We start from the raw sequence: 7,827 nt of genomic DNA on the forward strand, positions 1-7,827 counted from the left end.
CGTTTTCTCCTTTTAACCTTTCTATTGTTTCTTTTTGTCTTATTTTTCCATTTATGAATCTGTAGAACAATTTTGGTTGTTCCTTACATTTTTCGACAATGTCCTTTTCATAGTTCCTTTCTTCTTCCTTTCTCACCTTAGCATATTCATTTCTTGCTGTTTTGAAGTTTTCCTTATTTTCTGGATTTCTGTTTCTTCTCCACCTTTTCCATGCTCCATCTCGTTTCTCCTTTGCCTTGGCACACCTTGCATTAAACCAATCTTTCTTTCCTTCTTCTTTAGCTCTATATTTTGGGACATATTCCCTGACTCCTGTTTTGTATATTTCCAAAAATAAGTTATATTTCTCTTCAACCGTTTCTGAGTTTTCCATCTCCGTGTTATCGTTAGTTATTATTTATTACTTCATTATCATTTATTTTGTGTGTGAGTGTGTGTATATAAATTTATGTATATATATATATATATATATATATATATATATATATATATATATATATATATATATATATATATATATATATATATATATATATATATATATATATATATATATATATATATATATATATATATATATATATATATATATATATATATATATATATATATATATATATATATATATATATATATATATATCTCTATCTCTCTCTCTCTCTCTCTCTCTCTCTCTCTCTCTCTCTCTCTCTCTCTCTCTCTCTCTCTCTCTCTCTCCAACGCGAGCGTCGCTTCAGGGAAGGTGCCACTTAACGCCTGTAACGGTGGTGAATGCCAGTAGTACAGGTGCTGGGAAGGTTCCCCTGGCAAGACGTGCTTCTGGTGTGGGTACTACCGGTGATGCTGCTTGTGTACCTCCTCTTTCGCCTAGCAGAGACGGAGGATCGGGCCATCGCAGATCATTACGAAGCACACAGGGAAAACAAGGAAAGAAGGGTGTGCATACGAAGTAAAACAAAGTTTGTTTTTTCTCTTTTTTTCGTTTTACATTTTTCTATTTTTCTTTTTCATAATATGTATGATGAGACCTGTATCCTGCCATTTAATAACTTAAATGATATTGATTTTATTAATGCTTTAAATGATATTGGTATTCATAAGTATTCGCTTACTGATCTTAATAGGCTGAAATATTGTCATTCTGGTGATACTCATGTTAGTCCAATAGACGACTCTTTATCTTGCAATATTTTTAAGGATCCTCAGTGTGATTATTATTTCTGTAATGACAATGTAAATGAGTCTTATTCTAACACTAAGTTGAATATAGTTTCATTTAACATAAGCAGTATACCACTTCACTTAGAAGAATTTCATGAACAATGCTTGACTCAATTTGAGTTAAAATTCCACGTTATTGGATTATGTGAAACCCGCCTTAATGATTCAATAACCTCTCTGTTTCACATCAAGGGGTATAATGCACACTTTCAGAACAAAAGCACACTAAGTGGCGGATTAGCGATTTATTTACATAAATCATACACATCTAAGCCTTTAAATAAACTAAGTTTGCAGTTGCCACATATTGAATCACTGTTCATGAATGTTCTTCAGTCACACAATTTTATAATAGGTCTTATTTATAGACCACCCAATGCGAGCATTGATGATTTTCTTACGTCTTTAGAAAATATTTTGATCACGGTTTCAGATAGTAAATTACCATGTTACCTAATAGGCGATTACAACATAAACTTACTTGCAAATAATGTACATGCTCGCAACTTTACAAATCTATTGTATTCTTATATGTATTTTCCATCAATAACTAAACCAACCAGAGTCACCACTGATTCAGCTACTCTCATTGATCACATCTGGACTAATGATATCAACATTCACACTAGTGGAATACTTTATACGAACATCAGTGATCATTTTCCAATATTTAGCTCTTTTTCGATTGCAAATGCCAATTTGAATGATGCCAAATTTACAATAAGCAAGAGACAGTTTTCCAACGACAATATAGAACAATTTCTGTTAGATCTAAATAATTTGGACTGGGAGACAATAGATAACGAGGACATCGATAATCTTTATGACACTTACACTGATGAATTTTTGAAATTGTACAATAAACACTTTCCTATAAATGAGTTCAAAATTAAAGAAAAACATATTAACAAGCCATATATCACTAAAGCTATAAGAAATTCAATAAAAGAACGAAATAGACTCCAAAAATTATTTGTGAAATGGCCTATTACGTATGAACATACCTTCAAAAAATACAGAAATACATTGACAACAGTGATAAAAAGAGCTAAATCCAATTATTATAAAACTAAGATAAACGACAACATAGGCAATACCAGGAAGACATGGGAGATCATCAATGATTTACTGGGTAAGAATACTCGCCAGACACAGGACTTAATCAGTTTCAAAGATAACAACGCTCCGTATAAACATGAAATCCCGTATTTATTTAATAACTTTTTTGCAACATTGCAAATACGATACATAAAGATATGCAACCTTCACCAACACCATTCACTGATTATCTCCCTGAGCCAACAAATTTTTCGTTTTTCATGTCACCAACGTCAGCCCAAGAAATTGAAACTAATAAAATCACTTAAAACCACTGCTCCTGGATATGATTCAATAGATATTAAGATTGTAAAGAGATGCAGTCATATCATTTCGAAATTCTTGGAACATTTAATAAATCGATCATTTGTTGAGGGTATGTTCCCTAAGAAACTTCAGATTGCTAAAATCATTCCTATATTCAAAAAAAGTGATAAATCATCACATTCTAATTATAGACCAGTTTCCATTCTTCCTTGTTTTAGCAAAATAATTGAAAAAATTATGGCCACAAGATTATTAAACTACTTAACCAAGAACTCTCTCCTGATTAACAACCAATATGGATTTAGACCCAATTATAGTACCGAGCTGGCAGTTCAGCAGCTCTGTCAACATATATATGATGCCATAGACAATAAGCTTTACCAAATAACCATTTTCTGTGACCTCACAAAAGCTTTTGACACACTCTCACATTCTATATTATTAAAGAAACTTGAAATTTATGGCATACGAGGCAAAGCAAATGACTGGTTCAAAAGTTATTTGAGCAATAGACAACAATATACTGTTTTTAATAACTTTGCATCCACACGACAGAGCATTAGTTTTGGAGTTCCACAAGGCTCTAATCTTGGTCCACTCTTATTTTTAATTTACATGAATGACATCACGCGCACTAGTAATAAATTGAGTTTCTTACTTTTTGCCGATGATACTAACATCTTTATTAAGAAAATCAATATCAAGGATCTAGAGACAATAGTAAACCAAGAACTAATAAACATATCGCACTGGATGAAAAGCAATAAATTATCGTTAAATGTTAATAAGACCGTTTTATGATCTCACATTCCACTATGGTCCAGACACCACAAATACACATAAAAATTGATAACCTTTCTTTGAAACAGGTAAATGAAATCAACTTTTTTGGGGTTAATATCGATAGCTCATTAAAATGGAAATCACACATTGAAGAAATCAAAACAAAATTAAGTAAAGTCACTGGGATATTATACAGAATCAGGGAAGACATTCATGCAGACAGCGTAAAACAAATTTATTTTTCATTAGTTTACCCTCATATTATTTACTGTTGTTCTGTATGGGGAGGTGCATTCAAGACTTTAACGGAAAGCCTCTTTGTAGCACAAAAGAAATTATTACGAGTTATGTATCATCGGCAGCGGTACGACCACACACATCCTATATTCAGAGAATAAAAGCTCCTAAAACTACCAGACATAATATATCTACAGACACTTTTATTCGTATATAGAGCCTTAACTGATTCTCCAGCTGATTGCAAATTTGAAATAATTTCTCGACCTAACAGTAGCAGACAAAACCTTAGAATTCCTTTGTGTAGAACCAGCCACGCTCAGCAAAGCATCACCGTGAGAGGAGCCAGATGCTGGAATCAGCTACCTAACGCTGTCTCACGAGTCTTCCTAAAAGATACAATAAAAAAAACGCAGTTATCGAAATACAATGATAATGTCTAGATTTTTTCTTTTTTTCTCTCTCGTTCCTTGTTTCATGTTTACTCCTCAATGCAACAGCCGTATTATATTTATGAATTGTTATTATTATTGTTATTATTATTAGTATTAGTATTAGTATTTTTATTATTTTTGTATTATTATTACTATTATTTATTATTATTATTATTATTATTATCTTTATTATTTTTATTATTATTATCTTTATTAGTTTCATTATTATTATTATTATAAATATTATTTGTATCATTAATTATTGTTAATGTTACCATTATTATATTGTGACTATTTCTTGTAGTATATTGTTTATTATTTCCACTAATACTTTTATTAATCTCATTGTTTTTATTTTTGCGTATAATGTGATTAGTCATTACCGCTAGTACAGTATTTACTTTATTAATATTATGCTTTCTCAAGAACTTTTCATTTATAATGTCGTATATATGTTTCCATATTATGTCCAAGATTTTTTCGTTATTGTAAACAGTTAGGGCCCGTCACATGGCACCTCTACATTTAAGTAAGTCAAAATAGGTCCATAAAAGAGATAACACTCAATGGACCTTGGCTGTTACGTAACCCATTGTTATATCTTATATATGTATATGTTTAAGGCCCAATAAATGTATCAGTATCATCTCTCTCTCTCTCTCTCTCTCTCTCTCTCTCTCTCTCTCTCTCTCTCTCTCTCTCTCTCTCTCTCTCTCTCTCTCTCTCTCTCTCTCTCTCTCTCTCTCTCTCTCTCTCTCTCTCTCTCTCTCTCTCTCTCTCTACAAGGTTTTCCGGGCAGGTATCTATAATACTGAAACACATCATTGTAGTTGTGGAAGTGATAAGAAATGAGAAATCGAGGAGGAAGTAGCTAGAAAGGAGTAATGAAGTGGAAGGAAGAGTGGAGAGTAGTAGTAGTAGTAGTAGTAGTAGTCGTAGTATGGAGGAGGAGAAGGAGGAAGAGATTGAAGGAAGTAAAGAAGAAGGAATAAAGAAGGAAGAATGTGAGACTGTGTTCCGGGCAATTGAACATATTTTTCCACACTGAAATGCACAATTGTAGTAGGAGGAGAAGGAAGAAATTATAAATGAAGGGAGGATGAAGGAGAAATTTAGCGGGACGAGTGGTAGTAGTAGAGGTAGTAGGTAGTAATAGTAGTAGTAGTACTAATAGTAGTAGTAGCAGTCTATCATAATAACTGGCAGGAAATCCCACATCGGTATTGGTAGTAGCGGTAGTAGTAGTAGCCTAGTAGTACTAGTAGTAATAGTAGTAGTAGTAGTAGTAGTAGTAGTAGTAGAAGGAGGAGGACGAGGAGAAACTAGAACAAAATGAATAATGAAGGAGGAGAAAAAATGGAGGGAGAGGAGGGTGGGAAAGTGGTAGTAGTGGTAATAGTAGTATAATTTTTATCGTGTGTGTAAGTGTGTGTTGTAAAGTACGTCGGCCGCTCCATGTGGGATTTCCGGCCAGTTATTATGATAGATAGACTGCTGCTTCTACTACTACTACTACTACTACTACTACTACTACTACTACTACTACTACTACTACTACTACTACCTACTACCTCTACTACTACTACTACTACTACTACTAGTACTACTACTACTATTACTACATACTACCTCTACTACTACTACTACTACTACTACTACAACAACTACTACTACTACTACTACTACTACTACTACTACTCTGCTAGACTCGGTTCATTGATGTTACCAACGCGCCCGTCTCTCACAGCGCGTGGCGCGAGCCTCTGGGTTCTCTCTCCATTGGGATGCCGTGCTCTGATGTAATTCACCTCGGTCGTCTGCTGGTCACCCAGCCAGTCTTCCCCATTACGGAGAGAGCTCAGAGCTCATAGACCGATCTTCGGGTAGGACTAAGACTACAACATACACAACACACACCGGGAAAGCGAGGTCACAACCCCTCGAGTTACATCCCGTACCTATTTACTGCTAAGTGAACAGGGACCACACATTAATAAGAGGCTTGCCCATTTGCCTCGCCGCGCCAGGACTCGAACCCGGGCCTCTGATGTGTTGGGGAGGGTTTGATATCGTTTTGGCATGACTCAATAAATATTGCCGGACACTATGCCTCTGACTCCATGACAGTGGTCTATCTATCTCGTAGTACTGCTAATCCCTCGAATCCTACATGTGCACCCATGCCGAATTTACGTCTCCTCTCTCATATAAGAACATAAAAACAAGAAAAGAGGAAAGCAGCAAGAGACCGTCAGGCCTACACGTGGCAGTCCCTGTATGAGCAAAGGTACCTAATTTCATCTGTCATCGCCATCCATGAATTTATCTAGTCTTCTTTTAAAGCTCCCTATTGACTCAGCATTAACAACATGACTACTGAGTCCGTTCAATTCATCAAATACTTTGTTTGAAAACCAGTTGCTTCCCATTTCTCTCCTAAACCTGAATTTCTCAAGCTTAAACCCACTAATTGTTTCTGGTTCTATCCCCGCTACTGATCCAAAGAACTTCTCTGATGTCTCTTTTGTTATAACCCCTATACCACTTAAATATTTCCATCAAGTCCCTACGTCTCTCTAAGGAATGCAGATTTAGTTTCTTCAATCTCGCTTCATAGGGAATGTCTCTCCCCCTGTCTCTTTGTAGACATCCTCCTTTGCACTGACTCTAATAGACCTACATCCTTCCAATAATGTGGGGACCAGAATTGTACTGTATAATCTAGATGCTGTCTGACCAGCGCCAAATATAATTTTAATATTTCTTCTGGACTTCCGTTTTTAAGTTTTAACACTCCTTAAAAATGGATCCTAGTATCCTATTTCCCTTGTTTCAAGCCTATATGCATTGCCTTCTCTGACCAAGATCGGAGCTAACTACAACTCCTAAGCGGACCCTACACGATCAATATTAATGCGCAATATATTGACTCGTTTTTATTGCGCAATATTTGCTTGCCCCTACATGGCTCAATATCATTGCACAATAGTCAGTCGAGGAAAGGATTTCAGAGAGAAGAGAGTAGATGGTGTTTCTTGATCTACTAGAAACAGCATCTCGTAAAAATACCTTAATGTTGGTTCATACACTTCATCCGTGCCAGCACCAGATTTCTGCGATTTCTTCACTTTCGCTAGTCCTTTTCTAAAGTTTGTTCTCATTAATTTTTTTTTTTTTTCTAACATCGTCTCTTGTAGCGTCTCGGTATTTCTCTTTGTACTTTTTCAGCAAGACCTCATATGCACTTTTTTTTTTTTTTTTTTTTTGTCTATCACAATATTCTCTACTGATTACCTTCCAAATAGCAGGCAAGTCTCTACAAATGTCTATGAATTCCATTAAAAATCGACGTTCACCCGTCTTGGCTAACATGTTGAAGGTACCAGGAACAGAAGCGCACTGAAAGAATATTGCGCAGTGTTAACAATCATCAATGTTACCTTCCAATGCACAATATTGTCGCATTGCGCAATAAGATATCAAGATCTTTTTGATGTCTTCAATATACGTATTGTGCAGTCCTTCGATATCATCCCTACACCGTGGAAAATATTGCGCAAAACCGAATATTGCGCAATAATATTTAGCGTGTAGGGTCCGCTTAAGTCTTTTTATTTTCTGAACCTACTAGTAACTAGGGCCTCGTTATTTATCGCGTACCTATATTCTGGGGATTTATTCTACCAACGTACTTTGCATTTGTTAATGTTGAACTACATTTGCCATTTTTCCATCCATCCGTTCATCCTATCTAAATTTGCCTACAAGGCGATGGCATTCGAATCTC

The sequence above is a fragment of the Portunus trituberculatus genome, chromosome 17 (assembly GCF_017591435.1).
Source record: "Portunus trituberculatus isolate SZX2019 chromosome 17, ASM1759143v1, whole genome shotgun sequence".
NCBI classification, from domain to species: Eukaryota; Metazoa; Arthropoda; class Malacostraca; order Decapoda; family Portunidae; genus Portunus; species Portunus trituberculatus.